Source organism: Panthera uncia, chromosome X (genome assembly GCF_023721935.1).
Source record: "Panthera uncia isolate 11264 chromosome X, Puncia_PCG_1.0, whole genome shotgun sequence".
In the NCBI taxonomy this organism is placed as follows: Eukaryota; Metazoa; Chordata; class Mammalia; order Carnivora; family Felidae; genus Panthera; species Panthera uncia.
This window is the reverse complement of record NC_064817.1, coordinates 120,631,833-120,648,445: the sequence shown is the minus strand read 5'-3', so window position 1 is coordinate 120,648,445 and position 16,613 is coordinate 120,631,833. Positions and strand designations below refer to the sequence as shown.

Sequence of the window (16,613 nt, the reverse complement as noted above, 5' to 3'; positions counted from 1 at the left end):
ACTCATGCAGAAGTGAGACACACTTTAGATAGACAAAACAAGTCTGAAAAAGAAGCATATCAGAGGATTCACATTACCCGATTTCAAGACTATTTATAAAGCGACAGTAACCAAAAAAAAAAAAAAAAAAAAGTAACATAAAAATAGACAAGCCAATTGATGGGGCACCACAATGAGTCCAGAAGTAGACTTTCACACAGCCAATTGATTTTCAAGCAAGATGTCCAATTTGGGGCGCCTGGGTGGCTCAGTTGGTTGGGCGACCGACTTCGGCTCAGGTCGTGATCTCGCACTTTGTGAGTTTGAGGCCCGCATCGGGCTCTGTGCTGACAGCTCGGAGACTGGAGCCTGCTTCGGATTCTGTGTCTCCCCCTCTCTCTGCCCCTCCCCTGCTCACGCTCTGTGTCTCTCTCTCAATAATAAAGAAATGTTAAAAAAATAAAAAAAAATAAAAAAATTAAAAAGATGTCAAGGCCACTCAATTGGGGAAAAGATCATCTTTACAACAGACAGGGCTAGAGAAACTGGATCTCCGTATAGAAACAATAAATAAATTGTGAATTCACCTCACACTACACACAAAAATTACCTCAAAATGGATCATAGTCCTAAATGTAGGAGCAAAAACCCTACAACTTCTACAAGAAAACAGGATCAAATTGTACGGAGTTGAGTTTTGTAGAGACTTCTTAACTGTGCAAACTATAAAATTTAAGAAATCCAGACATTGGGCTTCGTCAAATAAACCAACTTCTGCTCTTCAAAAAAAAATAAACAAAAACAAAAACAAAAACAAAACAAACCCTCACTGTTATGAAAATAGAAATGCAAAGCCCCAGTCTGGAAGAAAGTATTTGCAAACCATACCTGACAAAGGACTTGTATCTAGAACTCTTACAACTAAATGATAAGACAAATAAATCAATTAAAAATGGGCAAAAGATTTGAACAGACTGTTTACCAAAGAAGATATATGAGTGGCTCAGAAGGACAGGAAAAGACGCTCAACATCATTAGCCACGAGAGAAATAAAAATCAAAACTACAATTAAATACCATTTCATCGCCCCCGCCCACCCCTCCCCCAGGATGGCTGGAATGAAGAGGACAGATAAGCGTTAAGGACGACGTGTCGTAACCGGAACCCGCAGACGCTGCTGGTAGGGATGTAAAACGGGGCAGGTGTTTAGGAAAACTTAGTCTGGCGGCTCGTCAGCAAGTTACACGTAGAGTTACCATGAGACCTACCCCACTGCTAGCCATACGCCCAGGAGAAATGAAGACATATCCACACACACACACACACACACACACAAACTGCACTCAAGTGCTCATAGCAGCTTTATTTGTCATGGCCCCGGGCTGGAAACAACCCAAATGTCCACTAGCAAGCATTCAACAGGTCTTGTCGCCCACGCAGGATGATACTTCTACATGAGGCGGTCAAAAAAAGATGAATCGGCGACCTGCAAATCCTGGGGGGGGGGGGTCCCTGTGTTGTGAAGTCATAGACACATCAGTAGGAGCATGAGAGGGGATGAGCTAGTGAGCCCACAGCAAGTGGCAATTTCTGGGAACGTCATTTGAGGTGCTCACGTCAAAGCATCCCAGGTCAACACCTAATGAACATCAGAAGCATCTGGCTGACTGTCGTGTGTATACTTGGTGGCCAGCCTTGAAAGTCACGCGCTCTAGCGGTTATAATATACACTAACGTCCCCTCCTCAATGTTAGAATAATTCTTTCATGTTAAAAAAAAAATCGCTCCTCATCAGGAAGCAGGTGGAGATGAAAGTTCTTCGTCTGGCATCCGAGGCTTTCTGCACTCTGCTTCTCATGACCATCTGCCCCCCAACAGTCCTACCAAAGTCCTTCTGCTCTTTGGGGGTTCCTGACCACACCATGTGCCCCCTCTTCTTCCCCCTACCCTGCCTGAAATCCCTCGACCTCTCCTTCCCGTTTCAAGAGCTCCCCTCCTGCTCGCTCTGGCCGTGGCTTCAAGACGCACTTGTCTCTGCCGCCTGACAAGACATACATGTAGCATCCCCACCTGAAAGCCTGCTGTGCAACTCCGGCTGAGGAAAGGAGTGAAGGTCCTGGCCCGTCCTGAGACGTTCACGGAGAATCAGCCGTGCCGTAGGCATCCCGCTGCGCCCCTGCTGCCATAACACCAGCAGAACCAACCTCGGGAGCGAGAGCAAAGCAAACATGTAGAAGCTACGGATGTTTGGCGACAATGGCAACACAATCCTGAGAGCCCCCTTTCCAGGCCTGTTTTTCCGTCCCTTGGGGGCAAGTCTGGGATTACAGCCACACAGTCACAGGGAACACAGCTTTCCCTATCTCTTTGTTTGGAGCACCTGCCAGCTTCGCAAAGCAGAGCTAGTCTCGCGAGCTACAATCCGAGCAAGGTTGTAGACATGGTCCGTTTTGCAGAGAGCTATGTTCCCGGGCCTACGTAAAGCCCCAGACAAGGATGCTTCCGTCAGTCAGGTGACAACTGCAGGACCGCCCTTGCAACTCAAACACGGCCGCATGCAGGCAGGCACAGCTGGGGCAACCATAATCGAGGGCGGATGGGATCTGGTGGCTCAATGACCATCAGAGATAAAGGACAGAGGAAAGGGCCGAGGACCTCAAACATGGCTGGGGGAAGACAGAGATGGAGAGGTCGCAGGGCCTATAGTACAGACAGGTGTCCACCCTGGAGTCCCCCCACAGCGGGAGGCCACGAAGCAAACCACGGAAGGGTGAAGGTGGAGCCACCTTCTATACAGGCCCGCACGGGGCTGGACGGGGCACCCACCTGAGTGAGTGTGCGTGCCGCCATGTTGCCTGAAGAAGCAACTGGGAGGAAGACACAGCTGGGTCTCTCGGGGAACTGATGCGCCACTCTGTCCTTCCTGATCTGAGTCACGGTGTCCCACCGGCCGGGAGTGGCAGCTCTGGATGCCCATGTGTCTCGCCCTCCAGGGTTTCTGCCTTCCCTTCACGCCAACGTACTGTCTTGGCTTCCCCCCACGATTCCACTCTTAGAGTTTTTCCTGGGACCTTTGGCCCAACTGCCATCTGGTTACTTGACACCACGAGAGGGCTCCTTTAAGGCCAGCACTCTTAGACCCTCATTTGCTCGCGCCCAAAGTAAATGAATGCGGCCGGGGCAATTCACCAGTTACGTGGAGGCACTGCCACGGCATTTAAATGGCTCTTGGAAAGTCTGCACAGTTTCACAGGGCGAGTGGTCTCAACGTCAGACACACTGTGCGCTGGCACCGTGTCTTACGGGGCCATCCCTGAAGCACACCAGTCGAGAAGCGCGACGGGGCCGATGTCCAGGGAAGTTCTTGGGGAAGGGACTGGAAAGCCGGCAGGATGTCCTTCAGTAGCGTGAGCTTTTGCATCCAGTTCTGTGGGAGCCCAATTTCAGAGCACATTAGAAAGAAAACCACAAAATCAAGGTGGCTCATCCAGTAGAACCCATGGGATGACATTCCACGGGGGGCTACGACTCTTCTTTAGTGAAGCCGGTTACTGACTGGCCTGCAGAGTTGAGACGGCTCACTTACTATGGTGATGGAAACAGACATCAGAGCCCCGGGATCTGATCTCTTTCTAGTTCCCACCACCGCGTGGCAGCTGTCGCCCCAATGCCTCCTGCCACTGTCTCTTGTTCTGCACTGGGGATTGGCTTCCTGAATCCACCCCAGCCCTGGCAAAGATAGCGCCTCATAAAAACACGCGCTTCCACATGCCCTGTCCGTGGACTTCAGAGACAGTGGCCTTAATACTTCCTGTTTCTGCAGTGCCGACAAAGATGAACGTGACACAAAGAGCAGAAGGACAAGGGGACACAGGCCCTGTGAAAGGGCTCTGAGATAAAAGCAAGTTGCAAGAACTCTAGAACTTTCCGTAAGTCGTGTCTAAAAATCATTTTAATATAGCTATATAAAACTTCTATGTCAATGTGTTTCTATCTATCTATCTGTATCTCTTGCTCCTGGAGTCATCCTACTGACTGGAGCTCCAACAAGCATGCTCGGAAGAAATCCTGTATTTCCAGATCTTCCCCACACTGTCCTGAGGGTGCTTTGAGCCTCTCACTGTGTGGCAGGGAAGGCACACACGATCCTCGGAGGCCCATAGGGGGTGCCCAGCATACCTACCAGTTGCCCGCCAGAGGTCCCGGCAGTGGAGGGGGCTGGAAGGAGGAGGCAAGCCAACCAGGACGCTGGGCTGAGAGCACCCAGGGGCCGAACTCCTGAACCTGGCTCTGGGGACGGTGCGGACAGAACAGGGCAGAGCCTGCCAGCAGCCGCCACCCCCTGGCCAGCAGGAGGCTGCAGGAAAGTGCCATTGGAAGGGGCCACCCTGTTTCCATGGGGCTCAGGGGGAGGAGGGAGAAGAGCGGCCAGGCTCACCACCACACCCATCGGGTGTCTCTTTCTCCTGCCTGAGGTCTTCTCAGAGGGTTGGCGGGATTCTTATTTCAGGAGCGATTCACCAACACCCTTCCTTATATGGCCCAAATCTCTAGCTTACGTTACTCCTGAATACAAAAATGCTGAAAGCAAGTGAACGTGCAGCATTGTAAGAAATATCATACGAAAGGTCCGATGAGAGAGCCATCACTGGGCATGCTCTGTGCAAATTCGTAGCCCGTCTCGTTTTGTTCCTGATCGGCACCAGCCACAAGAGGTGGCCGCTTGAGGAAGAGCAGCTAAGTATGAAGCTTTAGGCACTGAGGGTGGGGAGGAGGGGCAGAGAGGCCAGGCTGGTCTCTGCTGCTGGGGTGTGGGAGGCAGACGGCAGTGAGTAGGGTGAGCCCGGGAGACCGGGCAGGAGGAGACGGATAGCAGCAGGCCAGCTGGTGCGGGGTCTTGCCCGGAGCCCGCTCCTGCGAGGGACCAGAGTGTCCCCCGACTCCCCTGCCCCGCCCCAGGGCTCCGAGAATATGGGCCCAGGGGGCTGCTTCTCAAAGGAGAAGCCTGCGCCTCTCTGGCACGGGGACAGAGGGCCTGGAAAAAGAGCAGGTCACCAGTCAGCATGATGGCAGCGTGTCCCGTTTCTTCCCGTGGAGCTGCGGGCTTAGAGAGGAGACACCGCTTCCCGCAGCCTGGCACCTGGGCGTGAGCTGTCCACGAATGTGTTCGCCCAAGGCCGTTTTCGGACGGTTTCTTGATGCATTTGAGGTGATGTCACGGGCCGGCCACAGTCTAGTTGTAGAATTCCGTCACGTCCCCCCCGTTTATGAGCTCTGAAAAGATTAAAGTGCTTTTAGTGCTTTTACCTGGAAACACCAAGAAGTCTTGGGGCGAAGCGGATGGTCCCACGACACGAGAGAGACTGCTCGTCCCTCATCGGAGGCGGCTGTGCCCACAACAGGGCCCTGCTGGAGCGCGGCGCTGACCCGCGTCGGGGAGGGGCATCTGGGCAGTTCCAGCACAGAACGTGGATCTGTCCTGAGGTCTCTGTGCTTCAGTCGCGTCCTCAGCGATCAAAGGCAGAGGGGAGCGGGAGGCCCCAGGCTTTAAAGCGGGCCCTCTCCCAGGCCAGCAGGCTGCACTGCCAGTGGCTGCGCGTTCGCGGTGTCCCCGGACTTTCTGGCCCTCGCACCCAAAGAGGCCGGCGCCTTTCCCCCGTCGCTCTTCTCCGAGGGCTTCCCACCCCTGCGGCTGTCGTGGGGGCCGCCGCGCCACACCGTCCCCTCACAGGCTAGGCGGCGCTGGCCGCCCGGGGCGCGCCGGTGCTCCGGGAGGGACAAGCGGCTCCGGAACACCCTCCCGCAGTGCGGACGCCCACAGGGCCGCCCCTCGCCGCGAGTCGCCCGGCGCTTGAAGAGGGGGGAGCGCCTCCAAAGGCCTTCCCGCACTCGCCGCGCGCGTAGGGCCGCTCGCGCCGCCGTGCGCCCGGCGGTGCAGGCTGACACCAGAGCGTCCCCGGAACGCCTTCCCGCACTCTTGGCACGCGAACGGCTTCTCCCCGCTGTGGACGCGCTGGCGGCGAATGAACTGGGACGCGCCCTTGAAGGCCTTGAGACACTAGCCGCACGTGTAGGGCTTGTGGCCACTGTGGGTGCGCCGGTGCTTGAGGAGGTTGGAGCCGCGACTGAAGGATTTCCCACACTGCGGACACAGGTGCCGCTTGTCGGCGCCCGGCGCAGCTCGCGGCCCGAGACCCTAATCCCGCCTCACACCATCCTGTCTTCTCTAGCTCATCGCTCTTCCCTCGTCGGAGGAGCCGCCTTGACCTCTCTCCCCAGGCTGGTCACCCCTGCCAGAACCTGTCTGTGGGGAACGAGCATGTTTCCCTGTGCGATTAGCGGTCTCCCCTGTTGGCCGGGCCACCTGGCTCTTATTACCGCCCCAAGGGTCAGTCCTCGGGAGCTCTTGGGGGCGATGCTTCTGCTTTGAAGTCGACGTCCTGTTCTCTATCCCGTCACCTACAGAGACAGAGACACCAAACAGTGTCACCCTCTCCCCGGAGCTCTGTTTAGGGTCTGTTGTTGTCACCCTCACACCAAACCCGAGAAGGAATGAATGGGGGAGACGAGGACATGGGGGAAGAGGCAAGACGACCGTCAGCGGACAGGAGGGCAAGAGGGGAAGTGGTGGGAACAAGCTGGAAGTACCAGAACTGGTGTGACGCAGCAGGAGGCGCTCCTTCCATCTGGCGCCTCAACAGGGACTCCTCGGGAGAGTAAAGTCTGGCACAAACGGGAACTTCCCACCCGAGGTGGCCGCACTGCCCTGCTCGGGTGGCCACTCTTGCCAAAAGGCTCAGGCGAGCCGGCCTCGCAGCCCTCACTCACCCGTCCTCACCCCCGCAGCAGCCCGTGTCCCGTGGATGTCTGCTGCCTGGGGCCCGTCCCCTTGCTCCAGCCAGGAGACCAGGTGAGGCTTGGAGGCTAAAAGTCCTGTCCATGGAAACGAAGCAGATCAGTCACTCCTGAACTCAGCCCAGCGTCAGCATCTTCAAGAACAGAGAACAAAGAACTCTCTAGAGATTGCCCCGGGAAGGTCCCGATAAAGTGCAGAGTCCCTTTAAGGAAGCAAAGGACTTTGGATGCATGGGGGCCAGGCAGGCCCCGGGGAGCCCCAAGCAGGTGGTGATTGGGGCCAGCAGGATAACGGTGTTATTCCTTGGCCTGCAGGGAGGTCAGGAGGCTGCTGGGACATGTGGCATGGACTGACGATTCCAGAACTGCGCTGTGAACCCTGCATCTGCCCAGTGAGGGTCAGAAGGAACCAAGGGGAAGAAAGTAGTCCTCCTGTGTGTGGTTAGATTATAGAGTTTAAATCTGGAGAGAAGAAATGGAGGAAACAGGCCCCCTGCAGCCCCGCAGGCAGTGGGTCTCAGTGAGTCACAGTGAGTTGCAGTGAGTCGCAGTGCGGGGAGGGGGGGGCCCACCCCAGCTCCTTTCTGGATTGATTCATGCTGCAAAACCCAACGCACTTCTCCTGGGCCTCTTCGCCTGGCTTGGCTCAAGGAACAGAAACTGCTAAACTCTGTACAGTGCAGCCTTGATAAAAATAAATGAAGTCTCAAAGAGCGCACATACACATTCAAGGATAACGTGCGTCCACCTTTTGGGTAGAAGAGGTCTAGTCAACCCACGACTTTCTATGCAAAAGTACTATGATGGGGGCCCATGCGGTTACCACTTACGGGTCAATGCAGGTATTCTCGGGCTTACAGTAACCAACAAGCGATTCCGTTCAGAGATCCAGTAGCGGCGACTGGACGTGGGTGTGAGGTCCTTACCCAGTGACACCAAATGGCGGTAGTTCTCCAGCAACACTCTCTTGTAGAGGATCCTTTGACTGAGGTCCAGAAGCTTCCATTCTGTCTTGATGAAGTACATGGACACGTCTTCAAACGATACCGGCACCTAAAATGAGAAATTCCTGGGGCCGCAGGGGAATTCACCCCCATGGGTCGCAGGATGGGCGAGCGGCTACCAAACGTGGGGTGGGGGTGGGGGTGGGGACTCAGAGAACTCAGCAGCTAAGGGGAGACTCGGGGTTGCCAGACTTGTGAGGCTGGGGCATGATGAGGGGGCGGATGGAGACGGTCAGGGAGCCCCGCTCACCTTGGGTCCGGCCTTCAAGAGAACGGCTGCCACCGCGGGGGTACAAACAAGCTAAGGGGATTGGCAAAAGCCAAGTGCGAGATGAGGCCCGCCCTAGTCCAGCACCACCTCATCCAGGTTAGGTCCCAGTCACAGCTGCTGGCGGGCAAGACTCGAACACATCTTTCTTGGGGGACACAATCCAACCCATAACACTTTCCCAGACCGAGCTGCCGCCCTCTCCCCTCACCTGGGCGGTGGGCCGCCAGACAGGGAGTCCTGCCCACCTCCGGCGAGCCTTGGCTTCCTCTTTCTCATTCCTTTCTTCCCATGGGGGCAGGACCCCTGCACCCCGACTTTCCAGCCATCCCCGGAAGCTCCACTGCTGACCCCTTTTCCTCTCAGGTCAGGGTCCTTACAGAAAACCTCCCAACACACACATACCATTCCACCTGTAAACAGCCTCACTGTCAAGGAAAAGAGGAAGACCAGGCTAGTGAAACGCACTATGGAGGGAGCCACAGTAGCTAGGGGAGGGGTGCTCTCTGAAGGAGTCACGTTCAGGCTGAGAGCTGAAGGCTGCGGGTGAGCAAAGAGAGTAGCAGGCTAAGGGCATGGCTCATATCTGGCCCTTGGGTGGGCCCAAGCCGGGCGGTCCCGGGGCTGAGACTGGGGCCGGGGTGGGGGTGCAAAAGGGGAGAGACCACGTGTGCGCCTTGGGGACAGGAGGGAGCGGGGGCTCACACCAAGGGCAGGAAGAGTATGTCATGGACAGAGTGGGCAGTGTCTGGTTCCTCCGCATCGGTTCTCAGTGCCAGGAAACAGCGGGGCCAAAGAAAGTTTGCTCCAAGGATGTGCTCCGCACCCAGCTGGAGGCCAGAATGTTCAATTCCCCGGTGGGGAAGCAGAAGAGCCAGGCAGTGGCTGGTGGGGAGCGGGCCCAGGATGCTTTTGCTGCGTGGGTGACTACAGCTTACTCACGCTACAGGAGAGAGGATGGGGGGACGGGGTCCTGGAGCATTTAAATTGCCGCAAGAAGGTCCCTTATCGCCAGTGACGAGCTGTCAATCAACACTAGCCCAGAAGAAATAAACTCATGTGTCTGATGGCGACATTTACATTAATCAGATAGAAAGAATCCCTTAAGGCGGAGTGGACACGAAAACCGCCGGGTGACAGACCTAGGAGGCGTGGATAGCCACACGATGTCAAGATGTCTTCCCCTGCTTACCGCTGGTCACGAGACAGAAAGCTAAGCGAATGGCTGTTGGACAGAGGTCGGACACGCCTGCTGTGACGATGCCACCCCAGGGAGGGCACAAGGAAGGCTCTTGCCAAAGCTTGACCCAATTCTAATGCAGCCTTGTGCCCCCACACCCAGTTTATAAAGGATACTGGGGACAGAGGGACCACTTCAAGACACTAGCTACAAGGGAGCAACCGGCCCAATCCAGAAGGTGGGCTGTTCCCGGTCTCCTGCGTGTCTCAGCGTCAGGGGGAAAAGACGAGGCTGGGGAGAGAGGCTGCTTCAGATGAAAGGATAACCAGACGGCCAATGGTCAAGTGTAACGAAGTCCTTGATGAGATGCTGGTGTGAAGGAAGGAGGAGTCAAAGGCAGTGGGGGCCTGGAGGGTGACTGTGCAGCGGCTCTCAGACGACAGCAGGCGCCCGCGCTGGGCATGGGTTGGATGGATAACGGCACTGGGTCATGGGAGGAAATGTCCTTCCTTCTTGAAGCACGTAGGGAGAAAATGGTATGCACGCTTCCTGTAAACTGTTTCAGCAAAAACAAAGGAAAGGGAAAAGGAGAGAGAGAAAGAGAGAGCGAGAGAGCGAGAAAAGCAGGGAGCGAAGGATAGAAGGACAAAGGGAGGGAGAAACTGAGAAAGAGAGAAACAAGCAAACAAGGCAAGCTGGAGGCCGCCGCTAGCCCCGGGGGGTGGGCACCTGCGCTGCCTTAGACTGTCCTCTCGATTTCGTCTGTTTGCTTGCCGGTGTTCAAAATGAAAAGGGAGGGGCACCCGGGTGGCTCAGTCGGTTAAGCCTCCGACTTGGGCTCAGGTCATGATCTCACGGTTCGTGAGTTCGAGCCCCGCATCGGGCTCTGTGCTGACAGCTCAGAGCCTGGAGCCTGCTTCGGATTCTGTGTCTCCCTCTCTCTGTGTCCCTCCCCTGCTTGCGCTCTGTGGCTCTCTGTCCCTCTCAAAAATAGAGAAAGATTTCAACAAAATTGAAAAAAAAAAAAAAAAAAAAAAAAAAAAAAAGGAGGCAGCCAGTGAGTGGGCTTCGTGCTGGTGCCTACAGAAGACCAGGAGATGGGGCTATTTCCCCGGGAAAAGAACACAGAACACAAACCCCAGGAAAGGCAGGAGGCGACCCCATACAGGCGGGATCAGGAACTGGGGCTTCTTCATCTGTGAGGAGGAGTGGCTCCAGGCCTCTTGCAGTCAGGCTTCTTCCTTCCTGGCGGACTTCCTCTGAGGCCTGGCACTTGGAGACCCCGGCTGCCTCCTCCTGGCTCCGGCAGCCTTCCCTGGGGACCGCAGCGCTTGCAGCCCTCTGGGTGGGTCGGCCCCAGGGCCCTGGGCCTAGGGAGGCCGCAGGTCACCCCAGGGCCTTCCACGCTGCTCCACCCAACAAAGCCCTCTAAGGATCATCTAAGGATCAGCCTTGCAACTGGGGTCTCCCCTGTCCTGGGCGGTGGGGGGTGGGGGAGGGGCAGAGGCTGAACTGATGGTAAACAGGGCCACCTCCTAATGGGGTTCTGTCCTTGCCTGCTCACGGCCCTCCCCGGGGTGCCCATCTGACTCAGAGTAGACCCATGTGGCCCCTCCTGGCCTCGCCCTGCCCCCCTCCCACCTGCTTGCTCCCTCTGCTCCTGCCACACCACCCTCTGAGCATTCCCTTCCACACATCAGTCCACTCATACCTCAGGCCCTTTGCACTGGTTGTTCCCTCTGCCCGGTACACACTCTCATCTCCTTCGAGGTTTTCTGAAATACCCTCATCTGCTCAGACTTGCGACCCAACCCCTCACCTCCTTCCCTCTGCTCTAGTTTCCCCAGGGCACTTACCACCGATGAACACACTCTATCATCCTTCATTTAAGATGTTTGCTGTCCTGTCGTGTGCGCCCTGCCACTAGGCCTGGACCCACGTGGGGCGAGTTTTGCCATTTTCTTCCCTGCCATATCGCCAACGCCTGCAGGGGCCTGGCCCGCAGGGGCTGCCAGGCACACATCTGTGGGACCGGAGGACTGCTGGAGCTCCTTCCCTGCTCAGCTCGCTCCCTCCCTCTCTTGATCTTGCGGGCCCTCCATCCCACCCCTGGCTTCCTCTTCTTACACCTTCTTCTGGGGAGCTCCTCACCACCAGCGGTCTCACCAAAGGGGAGCACCACCGCCCCCCTGCCCCCTTGATAGCTAGCGGCCAGGACTCGTCTGGGACCCTTACCGCCTGTGCCTGCTGAGTTCGCCAGGTGCCCCTGAGCAGGAGTGCCGCCACCTCGCATTGCCAGCCTGCCCAGCGCACCCACACACAGGGGCGCAAAATCCAAACTTACCCGTCGGGGGCTCCCTTGCCAGCTCCAGGATCAGAGGCGAATCGCAGTCAACAAACATAGGCTGCTTTCCAGGGGCCCTCTCCCTCGCCCCATGGCCACCTGCCTGCCGAGATGCCCCCCCCCCCGCCCCGCCTCCACCCCGTCCCGCTCTGGGCCGCCACAGTCCTGCCAGGCCGCGTACCTGGGCTCCGCGGGCCGCCGCCAGGCTGTCGGTCCCAACCCCCACCCCCTGCCCCCCCGCCCCCCGCCCCCGGCAGGCCCAAGGCCAAGGCTGCCGCCTCCGAGAAGCCCTCGGGGACAGCGGCCCCAGGAGATGGCGGGATTCCCCGCCCGGTCTCGACCTGGTCCCTGGGCGCCGCTCTCAGGAGGCGCGTTCTGCGAGGCTGTCCGTCGTCTTCTGTCTAGAGCCAGGAGCAGGGCCGGGAGGCGGGCGGGGAGCGGGCGGGGCCGGGGCCGGGGCGGCGGCGGGGCGGCGGGGCGGCGTGGGAACCAGGCGCGGCGGGTGGGGGGCATGGAGCATGCGCGTCGCAGCGGGAGGGCGGCTGGGCCCCGCGCGGGTCCCAGCGCTCCCCACGGGGGGATCTGACCTGATTGCCAGCGCACCCAGGGGCACTTCTGCTTCCCATCTGCGCTGCTTCCAGGACTTGAGTAGCAGTGGCCCGCCCGCCGTGGTCCCCCCACCCCCCACCCCAAGGGGCCAGGGGAGGGGCGGCATTGGCCGAGCACCTCCCGTGGGTCAGACCGCAGGGGTTTTGCGTCCATCCAGTCATCTGTTCATCCATCGGGGATCCATGGGACGCCGTGGGGCATCCAGTAAGAGACCAACGCACTTAAGCCAGGAGGGCAAAGAGGAGAAAAGGGGGTGCACTGAGGCGGGACCTTGGGGAAGTCCGTGTGCAGACAGATGAAGGAAAGAGCCGCACCCGTTTTCCATCTGCCGCCCCTGCCCCCCAGACCTTTTCGTGACCATTGAGCTGGGCTGCAGGTTGGGCACCGGGGTCTCCATTTTCCGACAGACCACCGTCCATGTGGCAGAGCCAGGATTGGAATCCAGGGCTGACTCGGGACACTTGCTCCACTGATAATGGGTTACTTGAGGTCAGGACTATGAAAGAGGCTGGCAAAGAAAAGCAACGAGGAAGAACCGGCGAACTGAACTGCGTGTCTCACCCACCCAGCACCCCCTTCACCCCCCCGCCGGGGCGGGGGGCTGGGAAGTGAGTATGAGGTGGGCACCCTTTCCGCCTCTGAGCTGTACCCCTCCTCACAAAAGCAGAGCTCGGGCATCTCTTGTTTTCAAATGGCCCTAGGCCCTGGCCAGGAGAGCCTTGGTATGCAGCCAGAGGCCTTCAGCTACTTGCCCCTGGCTCAGGGGGAGAGCTGGGACACTCATTCAGGGTACTTCTGGCTGCAGGGAGCAGGCCTTGCAGGAGGCCAAGGGCAACACAGCTTTGGGGGCCCTTCTCCGGAACAGAGGCAGAAGAGTCCCCTGTGGTCCTTCGCTGCGGGCTCTGACCCTCCCACGGGGAGACTGGCTGGGCAGGCCTGGGCCTGGGCTCTTGAGGTCTAGTTGGGTGTACGGTGGCCCCTGAAAAGATGTGTCACATCCTAACTCCTGGAACCTGTGACTGTGACCTTTTTTGGAAAAAGGGTCTTTGCAGGTGTGATGAGGTTAAGAATCTGGAGGTCATCCTGGGTTCTGCAGGTGTGCCCTAAATCCAATGACACGGGTCCTTGTGAGAGACAGAAGAGACACACGGAGAGAAGCCCGCACGGAGGCGTAGACAGAGGATGGAGGCGTGCGGCCACGAGTCCAGGAATGCTGAGAGCCCCACGAGACCGGGAGAGGCGAGAAAGACGCTCCCCTGCTCCCAGCTTTTGGAAGGAGCGCAGCCCTATTAACACCCTTAAGTTTGGCCTTCTGGCCCCCAGAGCCACGAGGGCGTGCACTCCTAGAGGTTTAAGCCACCTGGCTTGTGGGAACTCACGGCAGCAGCCCCAGAAAACCCACATCCCAGGGAATGGGCTGAGCCTGCTGAGGGAAAGGGACTGGGCCTTCCCGCCCCACATCAGCTGGTAGTCATTGGATGGCAGAGGGTGGGACAGACTCAGGGAAGGTAGCCCCTTTGGCCTGGAACATTCAACCTTTATGGAAGGATGGGCGTGAGAGCCGCAGGCCAGGAGCAGGTTCTAGGAGTGCGTGCCAGCACCCACTGTGGAATGGTTGTAACAGGGCTGTGAAAACAAAGAAAAGAGGGACGATGTGTCATTGTGTTCGACTGTTTGGGCTTCTCACGTCGGTGGTGGTGGCATTAGTATACACTTAGCCTGAACAGCGTCAGAATGCCTAAAGCAGAGGTGATAGACCTACGAAGAGAAACTGATAAGCCCACCATCGTAGCAGGAGGAAAATTTCCCTTCTAGCCTTTTTTCAAGTTTTTTATTCCCAAGAGTTTCAAACACACGCCAAGCCCGGAGAGCGTAATATGACAAAAGTCTGTAGACGCCCCGGTCAGCTCCAACAGTGACCGGCACAGGGCCGTCCTGCTCCCTCTCTCCTCCCATGTGCCTCCCCTCATTGTGGGAGGAGGGTGAACCTTCCTGGAGAGAGGCAGCCTCACCCACTGCAGGCAGGGGATGGTGCCCTGAGGATAGCAGGTCCCAGGGACCCCAGTGGGGAAGGGGACTGAAGAAGGAGTCCAGGGGAATCTAAGTCATCAGTGGAAGTGAGTGAACCTCTCGCTGGGGAAGGTGGGGTCTGAGCCAGGTGCAGGGAGGCCAGGCCCGAGAAGGCCGTGGGACAAAGTCGCAGGTGGCTGGCCTGGGGTGGTGCCTGCGGGAGGACGCCGCCCCTGCCCCCCATGCCACCTACGCTGTGGCCGACCTGCTCTGCCAGCCCATTCCTCCCATGGAGGAGGGCGGTCTGGGGCCCGTGCGAAGCCTTGACACCAACTGAGGGTGACAGACAGAGCCCGGGATTGACATGGGAGGTGAGTTGGTTTGTGGACAGATGGACAGCACAAGCTGTTTCTAGGCAGGTCCCCGCACCTGCGCACCCCTGTGGTGAAGGTGGCATGGATGGAGCGGAGCCTGCGGGTAGAGGAGGGGGCGGTCCAAACCGTCCTGCTGGGAGACGGGGGCCCTGGGGTGTGCGGTAGCTGGGAATGCGCGTGGCAGTCAGTGTGCCGGGTCACGGAGGCTGCTCCTTACCCGGCGCGAGGGTCAGAACACTGAGTGGCTCGTGCGGGGGGAGATGTTATGTCACATGGGGGGGCCAGTCCTCATACCCTTGGGGTCTCTGAGGTTTGATGGGGCGCTCGTAGCGAGGATGGTGGGGGCAGTGGCGTCGGGCTTGGGTGCCAGGAGGGAGCAAAACCTTCCCTTCCAAACAGCCCACCTTGGCCTTTGTGGGCTTGAAGCTCAGGCTGGAGCTGGGGCTTTGCCGATGATGGCATTGCTGCTCTGGCCGCTGAATCTCCCAGAGGGGAGCCAACACTTTTCCTTTGCTGTCCTTCCTCAGTGTGGCCACCACTGTCCCTCAACTGTCCCTTCCAGTATGGCCACCCCGTCCCTTCACTGACCCTCCCAATGTGCCTACCACTGTCCCTTCATGCCCCCCCCCCACTCTGTGTCCTTAGGTGCTACACTGCCCCAAGACCCAGCCTGCTTCTTAATTTTTTTTTTTTTTTGCATTTATTTATTTTTGAGAGACAGAGGGAGACAGAGCACAAGTGGGCGAGGGGCAGAGAGAGAATGAGACACAGAATCTGAAGCAGGCTCCAGGCTCCGAGCTGTCAGCACAGAGGCCGACGCGGGGCTCAAACTCGTGAACCACAAGATCATGACCTGAGCTGAAGTCGGACGCGCAACCGACTGAGCCCCCCAGGCGCCCCGACCCAGCCTCCTTGTAGCATCGAGTCTTGGCTCCAGAGTCAGGCTGCTCTCTGTGCTCTGGGGAAGGTCTGTCAACAGCAGTTGGGACCACGTGCTTCCTGCCCAAAGAAAGAGAAGCCCTCCTCTTCACACAGAATGTGAGTCCTCTCCTCCCACCCTGCTGGGCCTTTTGGGTGGTGGGCTGCCCAGATCACTAATAGTTGCCCTAGGAATGCCATGCGCCGCTGGCCATGGACCAATCAGACCTGCTTCTGGATTTGGGGATTGGGGGTTATCATGCCCTGAGCTGTGTGAGGGAGGGACAGACACTTAAACAAAAAAGGGGTCCTCAGAGCAAAGAAGTAAGGGCGAATGGCTGCTGGGAGAGCAGCCAGCAGTGTCCTGTCTCCAGGCATTCCTTTGGGCAGCAGGGGCTGTGGCCAGAAGGGTCACCAATCATAGGGACCTGCGAGAGCTATCCAGCTTTTCCGAGGTGTCCTGGCGGACGGGAGGCTCACCTTCCAGCAGCCTAGGGCAGCTACTCAGCCTGAGGTCGACCTGCAGCCAGCTGCACCTCGCCCCCCACTGCCTGTTCCCACTAGGGGCCCATCCCCAGGCCTATGTCTACACTTGGGAGGAGGGGCAGGTGAGACACGTCTGTAGGTGGACTCATCCCCGGGCCACCTGGAGCTTTCCATAATGCCCCACTCTTTCCCTAGCCCAGACGTCTCCTCAGAGTTCCTGCCCCTTCTATCCAGCTGCATTCTAGACATCTCCACTTGGATGCGTCCAACTCACATGTCCAAAATGCAACTCATGCTTTTCTACCCAGTCTGGTGCTCTTCCTGAGTCCCCAGCCACAGTGAATGGAATCCCCATGTGAAAGGCCCAAAATTGAGGATGTGTGCCTTGTTCACCTTGAACTTGGGGCTTGAACTCAGAAACCGTGAGATCATGACCTGAGCTGAAGTCGGACGCCCAACCGACTGAGCCACCCAGACACCCCAGGGAGTCTTTCTAAAGAAACATGACAGTAGAGGGAAAATTTGATTTTTTTTTTTGGTTAGAGACGAAGAACACCAGAAATGGTAAACATGTAGGCAACTATTA

General features: G+C 57.7%; 1 long non-coding RNA gene across 6 annotated transcripts; it reads right to left on the bottom strand.

Annotated features, from left to right (window-relative positions):
* Positions 1–1,322: 1,322 nt before the first annotated feature.
* On the bottom strand, positions 1,323–11,840 carry LOC125932063 (uncharacterized). 6 transcript variants are annotated; one of them, XR_007460532.1, is made up of 7 exons: positions 11,143–11,840; positions 10,998–11,061; positions 10,424–10,656; positions 9,463–9,842; positions 7,761–8,519; positions 6,808–6,968; positions 1,323–6,438 (listed from the first exon to the last, which is right to left on the bottom strand). It is a non-coding gene; the product is annotated as an uncharacterized LOC125932063 (long non-coding RNA). The 6 variants fall into 6 exon arrangements; XR_007460534.1 differs by having other exon boundaries at positions 1,323–3,406; positions 4,163–6,438; positions 10,424–11,840; XR_007460535.1 differs by having other exon boundaries at positions 1,323–3,406; positions 5,287–6,438; positions 10,424–11,840.
* Positions 11,841–16,613: the final 4,773 nt, after the last annotated feature.